The sequence below is a fragment of the Amia ocellicauda genome, chromosome 13 (genome assembly GCF_036373705.1).
Source record: "Amia ocellicauda isolate fAmiCal2 chromosome 13, fAmiCal2.hap1, whole genome shotgun sequence".
NCBI classification, from domain to species: Eukaryota; Metazoa; Chordata; class Actinopteri; order Amiiformes; family Amiidae; genus Amia; species Amia ocellicauda.
In genome coordinates, this window is record NC_089862.1 from 27,190,221 (window position 1) to 27,209,905 (window position 19,685).

The following is a 19,685-nucleotide window of genomic DNA, read 5'->3' on the forward strand; positions in this document are numbered from 1 at the left end:
AAGCTTTGTATAATCTAAGAAGGCTGAAGAAGATCAAAAGATAAATGAAGATGTCAACAGTTATGTCTACCATGGCCAAAAAAATTATATTGCAGATGGAAAGAAAAACAAATCGAAAGAGGAGTGAAAACAACATGGAATGCATTTGGAAGAAATGGCACACTATTGAAAGGAAATCTGCCAATTTGCCTCAAGAGAAAAGTATTTGACTGGTGGCTCAGAAACCTGGTTACTAAATGCAAAAATGCCAAACAACACAAAGAAGCATGGAAAGATGTATGCTTGGAATAAGCAGAAGAAATACAAACATGTAGCCTATCCTAGAACAATATAAATGATGTGATATAATTGAAAGAGTTCAAATATTTGAATGTCAATGGGGTGCACACATTACAAGAAGAATAAATCAGAGCTGGACTAAAGAAGCAATAGAATGGACCCCAAGAGATGAAAAGAAGAGCACATAAATGATGGGAAGTAGAGATCAGATTTACCAGCTGCTGCTGCTGCTGATATATGTGAAGAAGAAAGACACAAATGATTAATTGATTAAGTTTTATTTTAATTTATTCTCTGCATGCAACATCCCCAGCTCTGCTGCAGAGATGTCATGAGTGCATTGTAATTTATGCAATAGAAAGGCAGCTTCCATAGACATACTAATGACAAAACTTTTGCAAACAATAATTAACACTAGTGATTTTAATGCACACAAAATATCACAGGACATGTTTATTTCAGTGTCTCTAAAGTTTTAAAAACACAGGAACTCATATTTAGTTTCAATTACTTTATCAAATAGATACATTGTGCAAGTACATTTTATTTTTTAATCAGCTATATGTATGTGACTGCAACACATGTACTGTATTTTAAGATCTTAATTGAAATGTAAATGTTTTTTCAGTCTAACAGTCTCAATCCATATCTCCTAGTCTCATACTGATGTTAAATAAAGGTAATTTGTCTATTTGTCTATTTGTCCAAACCATATTGTTCCTGTGTAGGATATAATAAACTTTTGGGATAATACATTTATATTGATGATGTCTCAAGGATGTCAGTATAAAACTGTTATTTTGTGATATTTCAGATTAGCAATATCAGATACAGACAGTTTTTACTTTTTACTAAATGCCTCCTAAATGTAGCTTGCTGTTGACGTATCATCAGTTCTGAAACAGCCATCATATAGATTTTTCTAAACAAGACTCCTGTTTTTTGGGGACTTCTGGGGATTGTATTAAATTACATTTGTATCTTTAGATGTTCTTTTGCCCAGGCATATACACATTAATATGTGTTCTGGGACTGAGAAAGTTTAATACCTTTGAATTAAGTGTTTTAACATGTGTTATGTGCATGAAAATAACCCTTTCTGCATATCTAATGCACTGCTAAATTAGGCTTCACATCACTTGCTGAGGATATCATTGCTGACTAACTGATGTGTGCAGGGAGACTCTGTGTAGTACAAAATCTGTTCAGATGGGAGGTTCTTTAAAACATTTCAATTTTTGCATTGCATTATGGAAGGCATCATATGAAAACAAATAGCTCTGGGAAGTTTATATTAAGAGACTGGATTGGGAATATAGGACTTCTAAAGTTATATCTAAAGCATTATCTAAAACATTTTAAATTAAGTGTAAACAGCATTTTAATTATGAAGATGTTTGTGCATGGCATGAATATGATTTTTGATTTTCAGTGTTTAGGGAACATACACAATAAAATTACACAAATACACTGGGGCTTGAGTTACTTCTTTAAAAAGAGAGATAGATACATATATGTAATAACAATGTGCAGGGGTGCAAAAGTACAAAAACAGGAAGTGTTTAGATGTGCTTAAATAACAAACTAAATTACCAACTTATCTGAGACAATAATACAATTGATTATGGAGCAATATAGTAAACAAAAAAGCCACGATAAATCACTTTATCTCTAACTCTAATTACATTTAGAAATTATTTGTTTGAAGTATGTCAATAAAGCATTTGTAATTGAAGACAGTAATCTAAACATCATATTGTGACTGGCATGCTGACTGTATAGCAATATTTTGTTGGACAGAATGTTTGCATTGCTGTCTTGCATTGATTAAATGTATGTAAATGTCAGTATTTTAATATTATAGTTCCCCAAATTACCAGTGTAAAAGTCCTCTTTATTGCCTCAACTACAAAGCATGAAGTGGACAATTATGTGCATTGATATAATTTTAACTGAAACTAATATTGTAAGTGCCCCACCCCCTCTCTCTCTCCACACACACACACCTTTACATTTTCAAATGCCCAGCTGTACTATGGGTACATTATTAATCAAGTTGCTCTCCAGAAAACACGTACCATGGTTTCTAAAAGGGCACTGAAAAGTCAAAGCAGAACATCACTTTCTATGACTATATTTTCTGTAGGCTGCATTGTAAACGATGCGATTTTTGTTCAGTAAGCATTACTGTTTTGTTTTCATGACAAAATATTAGGTCTCAAAAAAAAAAAAAAAAGAAAAGAAAAAAAAAGGCTGAGACATAATGCAGGTAAAGGTAAGGCATGAGGTTGAGCATTTTACCCCAGGTTTGCTGCTAGATGGAGCCCGAGTCCGTGCAGTGAGAGACAATCCAGTTCCCAGTTTTCTCTCTCACCATCCTCTCCCAGCTCGTTCCCAGCACAGCTCAGAAATTGGTTTGTCATTTTCTCAGAGAGCTCTGTTTGTAAGCAAACCATTTCTGGAGTCCTTTACTGCGGGGCTTGTAAACACGGGCAAAAAACCCTGGATGCCTTACTGGGTCAGCCGTTTCCATCAGCTCCTGCTGAAAAAAAGAGCTGATATAGTGGAAGAGGACGCATTTTGATATGAAGGTGGGGAGAGTGATCTGGATACAAAATGAGCTTCTCTTGATGTATTTTTCTCTCTAATGAGCGGATATTAAGCATTTATTTGCAAATTCGCATCGCCTCTTTCTGGAAAATACAAGTGGTCTTAATCTATGTGCATTGCTGGGATGAAGGTATATGTGTATGTATGCGGGTGTACCTATATGTAGGGTGTTTTGAGTACAAGGACGCTATTCTAAGGGAAAAGACAATATATGAGCATTTCCATCTGTGGGGTTTTCAATGGCACGACTTGAAGGAGCTTATTGCTGCGGCTGCTGAGATGTGGTAAGCTTTCTCAATTTACCAAATATACCCCCCTCTCTAGCATCTATCTGTCTCTCAGTCTATACCATTCAATCTGTCTTTCTACCTACCTATTATATCTGTCATTCAGTCTGTCCGTCTGATTGGGGCACCTGTATTGTACACCCCCGGAGAAACCACTATATGATACTGTTTTTGTTATGTATGTATTGTGAATATGTATGTGTGTGTGTATCAGTTACGTGGCAGGTGGAATTAACGCAGTTTTAACTTAATTGCTTTGACACTGAATATTATTATTATTAATAATCGTACTTACTGGTATCTTGGGGAAAGCTGTTTAATGGGCGTCACTTAATGTAAGATATGATTGAAATTTGTCGTGTGACGATGAGTGCATTCTGTCTCCGAAATAATGAACACATGGATTTATTTGACATTTCTAAGGTGGCACCCAGTATGTGCCATGCGATTACCTAAACCATACATGGTTGAGGACGGGGTCAAACCATCAGTTTTAAACGGTGGCAGATTTTTGCCATCCACTTAGCTCATAATTGTAGTTTTATATTGGCGTGCATATTGAACACGGGCTGCCCAAGGAGTGGTGAATGAAATGATACATAGCAATGCTGGAGGAAACGTGCTTTAATTGGTAATTATATAGTTATTCCATTCAATTACGTAACATTCAAGTATATAAAATGCATTGTTGTTAATAACTATACAAACAGCTATCCCCAGGTTAAACAGTTAACTGAAAATAGATGTTATATATTTTCAAGTGTTTCGAAATTGAACTATGATCCAGAAAGAGCTGAAATGCCATTGAATGATGTTTGTTACAGTCCAGTGTTTGCCCGGCAGTCATTCAAGAACTAAGTCTATCAGTTTGTGCTCAGCTCATACCTATATAGTCTCAATGCCCTTTCTTCAGTTCAATGATTGAATGATGACATGTAGCCTAGAATGGGGTTTACACTTAATCAAGATTATATTTACAGATGAGCCCAGCTAACAATATTACGTTTGCTACAACGTTGGGAGAAGGTTGTGTTTTAGCTGGGAGTGTGAGCGTCTTCCTGGGGGAACCTAAAGTGATGGATAGGAGCGGATCCAAAGTCGCAATTAGCGAATGAAAGTGTTTCAGATATCAGCCCATTATTATTGGGACTAGTATTGGTATTTGTATGGTCGTGTGGCGGTGAAGGTGCTGGACGCACAGCGCTGTCCGTGCGGGTCACTCAGAGAGGACGCGCCGCTCATTGATAATTAAAACGCACTGAGGGGGGGCACATTAGAGCATGCCATGGTTTGTCACTTTTTGTTTAATTTCTCTCTATCACCCACACAAAGCTGTCTGGGGCCTTTTATGTGTGATAAATCACTTTGGGTTGTGGTATTTGCAATTTCATTTCAAATTATTATTATTAGTCCATTATTATTATTATTATTATTATTATTATTATTATTATTATTATTATTATTATTAATTAAGCATATTTATGAGAAAGTACCTGTACTTGTTATTGAGTTTCCATTATTGTTATTATTGATGTTATTATATTAATAATAACATAAAAACAACAATAAGGATACATAATCACAAATGCACACATTTTTATATATATATATATATATATATATATATATATATATATATATATATATATATATATAATGTGGGTAAACTAGAAGAGATGTTTTTTTGTTTTGTTATTTTAAACAGAAGTGTTGTTTTTCCTATCATTTATTTTCTTATAATGACTTGCTGATAATGATGTAAATGTAACAATAATTTGTCGATAGAAATGGAAGACCGTGATGTGGGTCTTTCATGCAGTGTTCCTATCTATCTGTCTGTCTGTTTATCTGTCTGTCCATTTGTCTATAATTTGACTGCTTTATCATAGCATATAAAGTATTTTTAACTGACAGTAAACCTCGATTATTTTTTAAACGTTGCACATTAAGATTAATCATCACATCCAATACACATACAAGTAGTTATGATTATATGTTGGATATTTATTTATACAATTAATGCTTGATTTCTGATTTGTACAAATGGCATTTATATATCAGATGGTAGAAAACAATTAGAAATCTGCAGCTGTTGTTGTAATATGTAAACAGCTGATTTTTCCATTGCCTCAACAATATCAGTGTACTGTGAGGAAGGGAAAGCAACTGAAGAGCATTTTTAGATGGGGTTGGACCAAAAGACATTCCAATGGCAGCTGAGCTCTTCGTAGCTTCAGTATTTCAGTGGCCCTCTGTTTTTTATCCAGGCAATCTAATAAAGCAGCCCTGAATTCAGATATAGAAGATTAGACTATTTTGCAGTTGTGAAGAATTTTGAAGGGAATTCAGGCTATTTCTAATTTCTAGAGCAGGTTTCTTAATTGCACTTAATGTTTGAGATCTGTATCCATTCCAAAACTGTCTTTTGTAATTTTAAGAATTAAATCATTGTTTTATAGTACAATTTTAAAAGCCACATACATGCCAGATACATTTTCAAGACATTTTCCATTTCCAGTGATACTTGATACTTGACCAGATGATCAACCCCTGGCAACCTTTCATTTTGATTACCTACCAAAATGACATTTGGTTTTTAATGACCAGTTGCCTTCAGTTACACCACTTGATATGTTACTATATCATTATTTACTGTGTACATATTTGTGAACTTGACCTTTAAAGGACAATGATAGTGAGGATCTGTTCAAGGAGCCCCAGCTGACTTCAGTTCTGCAATTATAACAAATGTTTTTATGATGAATTTGGCTAACAAATAGTTCCTTCAATAGTATATTTCTGAGGCAGGAAACATTCATTAGTTGACTGATAAAGGTGGTCACAATTATATAAAATCAGAAACAATTATCAATGGAAAGACAATAAAAATTGCAAAGAAAGAATAGAAACACAATTAAACAAGTGTTTGGATGTATTTCATTAAATGATTAAGAATGCATTGTTATGTTTGATCAGATATTTGAAAATGTGCTAAAATAAGGCCATTGTAAAGGTGTATGGGGTCTTTACTGTGACATCATCCTTCTGAGCTTGGTAGAGCATTCAAACCCTTCACATCAGGGGACTGTTTTGTTTGCGTATTGGCTTTATCATTCTGCATGTAAAACTGTGTGTAGCAGGCACATGGAGGTTCTGACTGCATATGATACATAATGTCATGAACAAATTTAAATGATTAGTATGAAAGCTTCTAGTTTATATTGCCATTTGTGTTCCAACCTAAATTAATGACCTTCAGGTTATAATCTCATCTCATATATTTTTAAATAGGGCTGTGACACAAACTTGTAAATTATCTATCTGTTTTTCTGTCAACACTAATACATTACCCAGAGAACACCCCTTTAATGAATAGCTCGAAGATTGTAGTTTCTTTGCCATTAACCAAACCATCCCAATATGGCCTTCTTTCAAGAGACCATTGGCAAATTAGTCAGCGTGTAGGCTATGTCGTTATCGATTAGTTCATATTAGCAGCAACCTGAAAGCTCATCTTTAAAAACAATGGTGAAATGTCACTCTGAATGAGTATAACAAGTAGGGAAAATGTCACAAAAGTCAACAAACATATCAGATGTAACGGCACAAGGAAGTAATGAACCTTATCAGAATGAGCAGAATCTGACATTGAGGGAACATACAAAAAGTAGACCAATGAATAACAAAACCAAATGGCATTTAATTCACTTGTATGGTACATATATATAATACAGGGGTTCTTTCATGTTCAGAAACCCCTAAATCCCAATTTCAGTATTTCGTTTGAACTGAAGTACAGTGAAGGGTTTTTAGCCGGTACATTAACACATTCTCAAGGAACTTATATTTTCTCAGAGTAGTTAGAGCTGGTTATTCAGTATGTACAGCTAGCCAAAAACACTTGCTGTCTGAATTTCACAAGAAGAGTGCTCATATATCATGCTGGTATCTAAGTTAAGATATTGTAGCAGAGCACACTGAGAAACAAATAACTTGCAAGACGTCACTATCAAATTAAGTGGCAGAGTTTAAAGCACATATCAGTCTGTACTTTTCTCTGGGGCTTGTGAAATAGACTTCATTTCCTCTTCATGTATTCACTTTCTCAGAGTGACTATAATGAGCATCTCTGAATACATTTATTTATTTGGGCATTATTCAGTGTTGTTTGCTTTTGGAAGTAAATATTCTTTAACAAGTAGGCGAGGGTGTTCATTTTTCCTTCTGATTGTTCATGCCTTTTTCAGCTACACATTGTGTATGATAATTTATTGATTTATTTTTTCTCTTTAAACAAAGAACCCATTTTTGTTGTTTTTCTGCAAACTATTTAGGAATGTGTCCACTTGTGAAATGCTGGTAAAATTGTTACCTCCTGCCTTGTTCAGAAAATGAAAGCAGTTACACTTAACTGGACTTGTGGAAAATTAAAATCAGAGTGGGACATTTGTGATACTGGAAGTACAGCCATTTTGTGTTAAGCTTTCATATAGCAGTTTTACATTTTGTATGTATAATTAAGTATACAATAAAAAACAAGCAAACAAAAAACAAACAAAACCCAGAACAAAACTAAACTAAATATAGTAGTTAAGGCACTGTTGACACTGTCTGTCTACAATCAGTAAGAAACCAGATACAGGAACATGTAGACCACATATTTTTTATCAAAGGAAATACTGTAATGGTTTGCTTTCCATGCAACCGTGATTTGCATTCCACCAGTAAAAGCCTTTTTGCATTGTATCAAGGCATTTCATGATGTTATTCTTTATGTGCAGGGCCACATGCTATTTGTTTTCTTTTCTACCCGGCTGAAGCCTCATTTACATGTGTTTTCTAAAGCTCGAGCAAGGTTGGCAGTGCTCTGGGTTCTGTGGCTACAGCTTCACAGAGGCTCCAGGGGTTCAGCTCCATCTCCAGGCTGACTGCAGAGCCAAGAGAGCCTCCCTACTCCATCTCCAGATTGGATCCAGCAACCTCTGCTCCATCTCCAGAGCTGCTTTGATGTTGCTCCACACTGCAGCTTCAGCTCTGGCTGTTTTTACCTGGTTATGTACATAATACTGACCAGCTCCATTCTGGTCCAGGCCCTCGCGCTGCATTCAGCCGAGCTCACTGACGATTAGAATAGACAGTCCAATTTTTTCGTGCATTTTGCATTTTCAGCCCAAAGCTCAACTTTTTATCTTAATGCACAACATTAAAATAGTTTAAAGAGAGAAATAAAAGTTTGCACAGGAATGTCTGAAAATGTGTTTGTGCTTTGTGGGAGTGGATACTTATAGTATATTGTCCATTCAGTATGCATGTATTAATGAAATAATGCATGTATGTTTGTATTGTTTTGAGTCTTGACAGTTTCAAATACATGTAAAAAATGATGTGTATCCATAGTAACCATTCACCTGGAAGGTATTCGCTGAGGGAAATTGCGATCACTGTGAATGTTGTACTTAATGGAGTATACTTCACATTCAACAGACACAGAAACTCTGGTACCTAAAAACAAGGTAGATAGAAGAAAACCGGAATTACAACAATAACAACAAAAACGTGAATATTGTCAAAGTACAATGCTACTTCCTAGCTAACAAAGATTCAGTTTGTGTTGTTGATTTCAAATCCAAATAAAATCTTTCCATGTCAAAACAAAACGTTAAAATATTTTGAGAAGATGGGGGCGTTGCAGCTCAACCCATTATTTTGAATTCCAATGTATACAGGTATATAGTTAGGTAGATATTCAGTGATATTTTGTACGTGAGAACCTTAGCTATGTTTTTATTTGTACTTTATTGTCTTGATCCACAATATTTATTTGAATAATTCAATCATTATTTACCAGAATACTGTAAAACAAGAATGTGCTTAACATTGTAATTTGCATTAATTGATAAAGAATGATAGTGATGACGTGTAGTAATTGAACCCCATTCGTGCAAGTATGACATGATTTCTTTAGTTTGTGTAAAATCTATTTTTATACAGTTTGAGATGACTGTCCAAAGAGCAATAGCTCCTGTCAATTTGTTTATCATTAAATATATTCAGCAATTTAAATAGGTAGATTTCTTTCCATGATGGATTTTTGTCTGGTCCCTACTGTATATTGCAGGTGTCTTGAGACTAGAAACATGCTTCTTGCATACAAAGCATGTGACTTGACAGGAGTGGAATAATAATATACAGTGTGTCAGGAGAATAACAAGACATTTTAAGCCATATTGTATTTGATCTGATGGACAGAATGTAGTGAAATATATAAGTAATTGATATTATGTTATTGTTGCATAATTACGATATGTAGGTTAATACATGATGTATTTTCCTAGTGCCTAGATATTTAAGTGATACTCTACCCTCATTCTTGCTGTGGTATCTACTGGCTTTAATTATAATAGTGTGAAAAAAAAATGCTACAGACACTTTTTGTTTTTATTATAAATGCAGTCTTAGAGCAATTTTTTCAGCTTCTTATACACACTAATTTCACAGCTTTTCTGTAGTAGCAAACCATTTGTTTTTAAAATAAGACATATAGGCCCTAGACTTCATTATATTGTGTGCAGTGAAATGTTTTAATTCCAGTGGTAAATTCATATTTTAGTTTTTATATAATTTGTCAAAACTCTTAACTTCAAAATAGACAGAGCTATTTTCTTTCTTTCTATGCTTTGCCCTTATCCCTTCTCAATTGGGGAGTGTAAATGGCTCCCTCTTTATGGCCTTTAAAGTGTCTCTTGGGTCACAACATATATGGACCTGGCCATTTGTCTTCTCTTATTACTGAAGAGCTCATTCAGTCAGTCATGTCCTCTGTTATTTTTATTGCTCTTTCATATGGTTCAACTCCTTGAGAGTGAATTTTTCATTTTCTTTCAAGGTGCATTTTTATTAATCTGTTATAATTTCATGCTATCTTGGTAAGCAAACTAGATCTTGAGGAGCATTTGATGATTGATTGCTTAATTTTAAGCATTTGAAACCAATCTTCATTCTGTAGACAATTGCACCTAAGATGAATGCAGTAGTTTTCCATTGTTGGTTCTGGTACATATCTTGCCCTTTTTACAAACTCATTTTGGATTTTAAAGCTCTTGTCTCTTCTTTATTGCAAGTTACTCTTATTTGATTTAATTTCTACCCGTAAACATTTTTAGTCAGGCAATAAATCCAATTTACCTTCCTGGATAAAGACTCAGTGGTGTTATAAGAATATTCCTTATCAAGTTACCATCTCAGAAGATTATCTCTCTTTAGATATCATGTCTTAAGCAATAACATTTCAATGTGATAGTTGGTCAGAAGTTAGGATGTAGTCATCACCATGCTTCACCATGGTTCCTTGGTTTTATTTGCCTATGATTCAAAACTAAGTTTTGCTGTGTTTATAGAACTGTGGTGATCAAAAAAAAAAACATATACATTTAATGAAAAACAATATTAATTTGATTTCAGATATTCAATGTGATGGTGCTTTCTTTAGATGTAATTGTATTATTTACAATTTAAATGTACCAATTAAATAATCTAAATCCAGTTTGTTCATTATAGGGTTTAACATATTGTATTGCTTTAACCTTTTATTTTTTGATAACTAATCCACAATACACATATTGAAATAGAAATACACAGTTACAGCAAGAAACATAAACAGCAGTATGTTAATAAATTCTCAGTTTCAATTATTGAAGAACATGCTAATTCAGAGTTTTGAAATTAAACAAGAAAATGTATTTGTTGCACTATGTATTTTTTGATTGGACATACTTTCATTATAAGTTTTAATTTTAATAGCTGACTTCTTTTTGCCCATATTTGTGGAGCAACACTAGGAAAAAAGATATTTGTGTTTGACTGCTGGGAGCTTGAAGAGTTTTGTTAAAGTGGTCCCTGGTTCCCTGCAGACTCTTTCATGTTTTTGCCTACATGACTCTTTTGTGACTTAGTTCCAAAGCACAAAGTACAAATACTTTCATTCGGTATGGAGTGCAAGAAGGACTTGTTAATAATGATAAAACAAAAAACAGTAGCAACCAAAACGATTCTGTGCAAGACACTTTGTTCCCACATGGTTGTTAAACGGATAGAAACTGCAAAAATCTGAATTAGTATCAGAATTACTTTTTTTTTTGGATTGCAACATCAGTATTCATAGCATGTCAAACTATTGAAGCAATTTTTTCAGGGAGCTTATTGGCTCATTTTTAAATCATACTTTCAGTATAAAAGCAGCGTTTACATTTTTTGGGGAGAGAAAGGATAAAATACCATTATTGATTTACGACAGATAAGTAGAAATGATCTATTATTATAGAAAAGTTTATGTTTCTCCTGAGAAGAGCAACAGAATTATACTGTTATTGTGTGACTGCTCAGCCATGTGGGGTCTACAGAAGACAAGGATCTTGAGAGGAAAAAAGCTTGGCTAGAAACAAGTCTCTGAAACAGGTCACTGAGACAGTTTTTTGGCTGGTCATAAAAGCAAGAGTCAATGACCATTCACATTTTTTGTTGTAGCAGAAACAAAACAATGTATCTTTTAAAATTAACAATGCAATATTTTTCAATATTTCAGAATATTACCACATGTGTGTGACAGAAAAAGACAACCCATCAAACGTATCATAAGGAAGTTTAAGTTTTTCATTTTGAATAGAGAGGTCGCAGATTTTGTTTTCTACAGCATAAGTAAAACCTTTTTGAAAGACTATAGAGTTTGTATGTGTTGCTGTGTACAGTCATTAAGACAACAATTATCCAAGCAGTGCCACATTTCTTGTAATCTTTTATACTGAATTTGAATGATGCCAGGAAATAGCTGCTTATGTGGGTTTAGCATAGTTTCAGGCAGCAGTTCAAACATTTTTTCTCTTGTAATGGGAAGGTTTTGTTAGTTATTCAGTGTAATCTCAAATAAAATTAATCAAGCAGAATTGTAATCCAGACCTATTCAATATTTTACCGGTTGCATATTGAAATAATGCAAATAAAAGCCCATTGGTTTCTTAAAAATATAAATAAAATGTCGCTTTGCTTGTGAATTGTAAAATGGGCATAATATTTTCACGTTTCCAAAGCAAAATTTGAAAAAAGATTACAATCTCATTCCACATGCATGCCTTATTGAAGAAGTATGAGAAAGGAAGTGAGCTATTGAGAAGTGTGATATTGTCAAGCAAGACAGTTGAGATGAAGGAGATAAACTTGGTTTCACAAGGATGGAACATTTTTAATATAAGGATTAATTAAGAATATAGCACAAAATGTGTTTTAGAGCTCATTAAAAAGCAGTTAAGGTGACATTGATGCCCTGGGTTCTCAAGTGTGTACAATTTCCTGCACATGGAGGCTGCTTTTTTGGGCTGTTTGTATCGGACACTCTGAGGTGTACCTGATGTTCGAATCTGAGTTGCGTTGCCTATGATCCACATGGAATAGCGATGAACCAGAGATGGAATAACTGTTTTGAGACTAACTGAATGATTCATTCGTAAATCAGGCTTGTTATTTCATTTTTTGTTGGAAAGTGTGTTATTAAACTATTATTTTATTGTTTCTTGAATGGGCACCAAATGTTTTTCTTTACAGCATTCAAATTCTGTAGTACATTTTTTAATGAAATGTAGGAATCCCTGAATATTTTTAGGTGCTTTTTTATTTGTAGCGTTTCAAGAAATGTGACATTAAATGTATAGGGAGAATTAATATGCAACTGTTCACTTGAAATTACTGCATCGAGTTAAAAGGCAAGAATGTGACAATAGCATTAAAATCTACAAGCTTACTAATGGTAACGAAGAGTCTGTGAATAGATAACTTTAGCATTCAGCCACCTTACTGTATGACAGAGGTGGGAACAACATCGGGAACTGTAAAAGGAGCCTTGAGCTATATTTCTGTACTCACAGGACTGCATTACAGTTATTCCAGTAATTTATGCATTTAATTTGAATAAAAGCTTGAACAGGGGCCAGCTTAACTGGGACAGCATTTAGAGCTCTGTGCTGCGAGTAACAATGCCATGCTTTCCACCCAGTGAGCTTCATCAGTAGGGATACTATAATCATCTTGCCCAGGCAGCAGTTTTTATACACTCCTAGCCCCTTACCTTATCAGCTATTTAGTGTAGTTCTTGGCTATACGATGTGCATGCTGTACAAATACAATACAATGCAACTCAATTTCCTAATCAGACCTCAAATGGTAAAGAAGAATCTGGAATAGTTCCTGCAATACCTGCACTTTTATTGTTCAAGTTAGTAATTTCCACTCTGACAGAGTAAACAAACAGTTTCTTGTCAGTACTTGCACTTGTATTCATTTAGCTTTTGCCCAATGTGTATTGATTTCAAACCTTTCTTTTAAATTTAATATATGCAGAAATTCATGCTATATGCTTATATAACCTGATTGAGACAGAGAAGTGCATGTGTAGAGTATATAAAAACTAAGTAAAGGTCCAAGTGCTGTTTAAGAGCATGTACAGTGCAGGTAAGCACGAGTTCAGGAACATGAGTAATACTGGAGGAGCATAAAGTGTAGGGTGAGCAGTTGTGAGAGACTGCAAGAGTGCTGGTGCTAGGAAACACTAGTGTCAAATGTTCAAATGAGAATCAGAGATACAGCAGTGGACTTAGTCACTAAAGTTCAGTGTAATTTAGACTGGAGAATGTCAAGAGCTGTTAGAATAAATTGTATTTACAATGCCATCTCATCAGTTAGACACAATCATGAAGATCATTAATCCTGCTCCATCTTGCTGAGATGGAAGTATTAAAGATATTTAGTAGGATCCTGTACATTCGGTTAAACAGGACTTCCCAGGGCTCCTCCTGGGGGACCCCAGTGTCTTCTTCTAACTTGGCTCTTGATCACATAGGCTAATTAAACCCTTTAATTTAACTATTTCCTTAATAAGACCTTTATTAAAACTAATTCCGGCTCATAATGATGTAATTTGGCATTAGAAAATCGCATTAACCCTGTACAAAATGCCAGGATTTACAACAGCTCTAAGGCAGGTGAGCTGTTTCTATGACCAGTTTAACCAATTGAGTCAATAAAGAATAAACAGTTTTTATAATGGGTGTGTGTGACGCACAATATAATTACCACCTGTATCTGTGCATCATTAACTGGTAACCCAAGCTTAGAGAGGCTTAAGAGAGCAACAGCTTATTTATCAAGTTTAGGACAAACTGGACAGACTTCAGTTAGTTAAGTATGTTTTCTGACTAAGATCAAGAAAAGGGAAGTAGTTCAATTAAAGCATTTTAGAATTTGGAGAGCCTGGTTCCACTTATGCCCTTGTATAGGAATAGTGGGAGTTTAGAGCCAATGTGTAGTCTGTTGCTTTTGTGTTTGTTTATGTAGATAATGTTTCCTACTGCACCCTTGTAGAACCATGGTCCTGTCTATCATTCTGTCAAAGATGCTACAATAGGATCATGCAGGATATTGTACAAGGTCTCTCAGAATCACATACAAGATGGAGTAGGTTTCTGTCAAATCCTACCAGGATTGTGAAGGACATCTACAGGATCTCCACAGGAGCTGACCAGCAATGATAAAACAACATACAAACATCATACTGCAATCCTAAGTGATCCTTTATGAAGTGTGGTCCAAGCCTTGGAAGAAGTATATTTCTTTATATTTTTCCATACTGCATGCACTCAGTTTTTTTTTTTATTGTGCATTTTCCTATGTATACGCTTGCACTTTGCTTTTGCTTGTTAAGCTATTGTTGTACTCTTACTGAAATGCACACACACTCTGTTTTTATATGCTGTTGAATGATAATAAAATAATAGTATTTGATATGAGGCCAGTGCTATCAATAATAGCTCTTGCTCCTCTTTGTTAGGCATTTTCAGTGGCGTCAGCATACATTAAGGGTCTGGCATTTTTCCAATCTGTTGCATGGCATTCCAGTCACTGTGTTGTTTCCTGATGACAAATCCTGTCACTTTCGGTGTGGGGCTCTCTTCACAGTAGCATGTCTGTACCATGTGTATATCTTGTGCATTCATCTACAGCTGAAGTGCTTTGAAACTTTAATTTTATTTTTAGTCAGTTCTGTTTTTGTGTGTGTTGTTTTGCTCATATTAGTATTAAGTAGTGCAGTTATTGTAGGTGATCTTAGGTCATGTGATCATTTATAGACAATAGCATATTGATCTAAAATAATTATAAAATAAATGGCATGTGGTGGCAGTTGTGTTGTCCTTGAGCTATAGAGGCATGCTATATGCCTTTTGCTTCACTGGGCAAATGACTGGATGTAAACTTGGCTTGAAAACCATCGATGATTCCTTTTTTTACTCTTTAAATATTGTGTTTCCTTTCCTGGATATTTAAAGTTTCTAACAATTTGCTTTGAGTCAAACATTAATACATGTAAAGCAGTATTAATCACAAAAAGCACAAGAATTGTAAGCTTGAACTATATTTCAAGCAGGAGCGTGACTGCTTGTGGCATTAATCGAATGAGAATTTAAGGAGATGAGCATAAACATGTGTGCAGCTGTGTAATAAGCCTGCACCTTTAATCTTGAAGCTATTCTTTCATGCTGTCGGGTAAAAAAGTAGAAAAGTTTTGGCTGAATATTTCAGTGAAATATTTTACTTTTTTATAATACATATATCATAAGAACAAAAAGTTGAGAGTAGCTGCTTCCTCTTTAATTCCATTTTTAATACATTATACTAAATCTATGGCATATGAAGCCAGGTCAGTTATATTGACTCCTGAATTCTTTTGTAAGGTTCATAGCGCTGGAGGGAAGTCATTTGTAGTGGCAGATCAGCAACCAAATAGATGGAATAATATTGTGCAATGAACAGCAACTAACTCTCCACTGAAGAAGTTTAATGGATTTAATTTAATACTTCTTGGCAAATATTAACAGAATCTTTCCAGAAAGAAATACAGAGCATATTCCATCAATGTGTTAAGCCTCAGTCTTGCAGCCTTTTCACTATAATGGTCAAAACAACACTAAATGTGCATAATAAAAACAAATGTTTAACACTATAATTTGGCACACCTATATTTTGCTGCTCTCTCTGCAAATAGATTTTTTGTTTGTTTGGGCTTATGTGCCACTTCTAGTAGGCTTATAAAAGATATGCAATCATACAACTGTAGAAAACATAAATCAATAATTTATTTGCTGTGACACTATTGAACAGCAGGACACAGTTGATCCCCATAACAGACACTGTTTTTAGTTACTTATTATACAATTTTTAGGTTTCATTCAGACCCAGAGTGCAGGTTCACTGCAATACAATTGCTGGTTGTTTGTCAGCTGATCTTAAACATAATTCAAATATGTTAATTTGCTGTTTACAGGCAGTTCCCCAGAGACTGACACTTTTATCTTTAATACAATGCCTTAATGTGAGAGAGAATTTGTGTAGCAAGGATTTGCTGGTTATTATTCACTTTACCTCTCTATTCGCATGAACAGTAGAAATCTAAGGAATGCACATGGTTGGATGAAACGGTACTTTATTTCTACCGTGCAGTTTCCTGGACTGTGTCAAGGTTTGATCATGCAACAAGTCATGCAACCCCCAGTCCCAATATATACCAATCAATCAATCAATCAATCAATCAATCAATCCATTTTTATTTGTAAAGACCCCTCGCAGGATAAATAAAATAAACAGATAAATAAAGTTTGAACAATTGTATACAAATTAAATAAACCAATGTAAAATAAAATAAAATAAACAATTAGGCACAGCGGAGAGAAAAACTAAAACTTCTATGGATGGCAGATTGTTATAGGAGAAAATAAATCTCTAGGGGTTCACGACTTAAGGCCTAGGCCTGGTTGCCTCCCCTCCAGGCAAAATAATTATGTTACAGTATACATATATACAGTCACCTCTTCATAAATATGAGCAAAAATGGCTTGTATACAATAAACAACACAGGCAATGTTGTACAGTGATGGAAAAAAATATTTGATCCCCTGCTGATTTTGTATGTTTGTCCACTGACAAAGAAATGATCAGTCTATAATTTTAATGGTAGGTGTATTTTAACAGTGAGAGACAGAATAACAACAAAAAAATCCAGAAAAACGCATTTCAAAAAAGTTATAAATTCAACTCAACTCGCCATGTTTGGAGGAGGAGGAATGACCCCAAGAACACCATCCCCACCGTCAAATATGGAGGTGGAAACATTATGCTTTGGGGGTGTTTTTCTGCTAAGGGGACAGGACAACTGCACCGCATCAAAGGGACGATGGACGGGGCCATGTACTGTCAAATCTTGGGTGAGAACCTCCTTCCCTCAGCCAGGGCATTGAAAGTGGGTCGTGGATGGCTATTCCAGCATGACAATGACCCAAAACACACAGCCAAGGCAACAAAGGAGTGGCTCAAGAAGAAGCACATTAAGGTTCTGGATTGGCCTAGGAGGAGTGGGACAAAATCCCTCCTGAGATGTGTGCAAACCTGGTGGCCAACTACAAGAAACGTCTGACCTCTGTGATTGCCAACAAGGGTTTTGCCACCAAGTACTAAGTCGAAGGGGTCAAATTCTTATTTCCCTCATTAACATGCAAATCAATGTATAACTTTTTTGAAATGCGTTTTTCTGGATTTTTTTGTTGTTATTCTGTCTCTCACTGTTAAAATACACCTACCATTAAAATTATAGACTGATCATTTCTTTGTCAGTGGGCAAACGTACAAAATCAGCAGGGGATCAAATACTTTTTTCCTTACTGTATTCAGTGCTCATAGCATGTTTTTGTAGCAGTATTTTACATACCGCATTTCATTTGGATATTCACGATTTTTTCAACCAATCAAGAAACATTTGTATGTGCTTTGAGCTTAACTTTTAAGTTCACTTCCATAAGTGTTTTGTTTTTTCTTTCCTATGTTAAGGAATGCAGAGCTGTGCCTGCTTCATTCACATGCAGTCTGTGCAGGAGTGTGGGTTACAATTGTCGTCCCACCTCTCTGCCTAGCCAGAAAAATCAATGCACAAAAGCACTTCATCTCTGCTCAATTTCATCCTTTACTGCCAGCACAATTAAAACTCTTGGTACTGACTTTCCAATCCAAATTTCACTTAGATTGACAGGCTTTTCAATCACATCAACCAAACAAAAGGCAAAAACCTAGCATCCCACAATGCATTTCATAACCCATACTACAACTGATTATATGGCTGGTCAGGTTATTGACTAATATTGAGCTAGGATTAATTACCAGCACAAAAGACTGTAGGCATACTGCAGTGCACAGTGAAATCTGTATGTGGGGTGCAGGTCAATTGACCACCCAACCATGCTAAAGAAAGTATGAAGAACGAGTGTAAAGATACTGCACCAATTGATGTAAACAATTGATGTAAAGCTTGTGATTATTAACAACTCTCCATGAGTTTATACTGTGTGATAATATTTAGGGATGTGTTCTACAATACTGTTTTGCTTTTATTTGAAAAAATAAATAAAGGTTGGTCGGTACATACATAGACAGACATATAGATAAGTTTAACAAGCTTTATACTGTAAAGGTAAACTGTGTTAAATTCTAAACTGGCTTAAAGAAAGCATAAATGCGATGGTAGGGAAACCTTTGAAAATTATTCCTGATACACTGTAAAGGCCACATATTTTCAACTGAGTTGCAGTCAAATAAAAATCCTTGTTACTGATAAAAATATCAACAATGCTGCCTTCTATCCTATGTTTTTATACTTTTCAGACCGAATTAAAAAGCATCACCTTGCACATTCCTTCTGTTAATAAAAAACATTTTAGTATTGTATTTGTATTGACATTCCTTAACAAGTTGTCCATACATTTAAATGCAGACACCAGAAAATGCTTGTTTGCCATTTCCAGAATAGGGAAGTTCTAGGAAAATGGCCAAGCTTCTGTCTGTGACTATAGCTTGCACACCTTTTGCAAATTAATACAAATGGATTTTTTTATCAAAATCACAGAATTTGTAATGTCACCAACTTGCTAATTATAATATTTCCCAATAATGAGGTCATTCTGCATTAGCAATGTTTAAACATAAACTTTATCTGCTAGACTGAGAGTTCATATGACAAAAGACAAAAGCAATGGGGCACTTTGCGGTATCATTTATATTAGGATAATAAATAAGCCAGAAATAGTTCTTAGCTGATAGAAATATGTTTTGTTTGTCCTCTGAGGCTTTATGCATGTTATTTTGATGTGAAATGACAGTAAAAATAGTAAAATTGTGTTTACAAGTTTTAGCCATTTCTACTGACATTTCCTGAATTATTATATAAAATACATTAGGAATATACTCAATATTTACCTTTACACTGGATTATGAAGCAGAATGCAAAACAAAAAAATAAAGTATTGCCTTTTTCAAATAAATTGATTTTGACATCATAATATGGCTTTAGGAAGGCACCCAAGAAAGATTAAATCTTGAGTAGTTTAAAACAATACACACCTTTTAAATTGATTAGACACATGAATC

General features: G+C 34.7%; 1 protein-coding gene across 7 annotated transcripts in view; it reads left to right on the forward strand.

Moving 5' to 3' along the window:
- The first annotated feature begins 2,692 nt into the window (after nt 1-2,692).
- Nucleotides 2,693-19,685, forward strand: part of adgrl3.1 (adhesion G protein-coupled receptor L3.1) — a 299,214-nt gene continuing 282,221 nt past the window's right edge. For 6 of the 7 annotated variants that reach the window (XM_066720389.1, XM_066720391.1, XM_066720392.1 and 3 more), the window contains exon 1: nt 2,693-3,173. The gene's annotated coding sequence lies outside the window, so the exon portion shown is untranslated. The remainder of the gene's footprint in view (nt 3,174-19,685) is intronic. The other variant, XM_066720390.1, reaches the window with a different exon arrangement.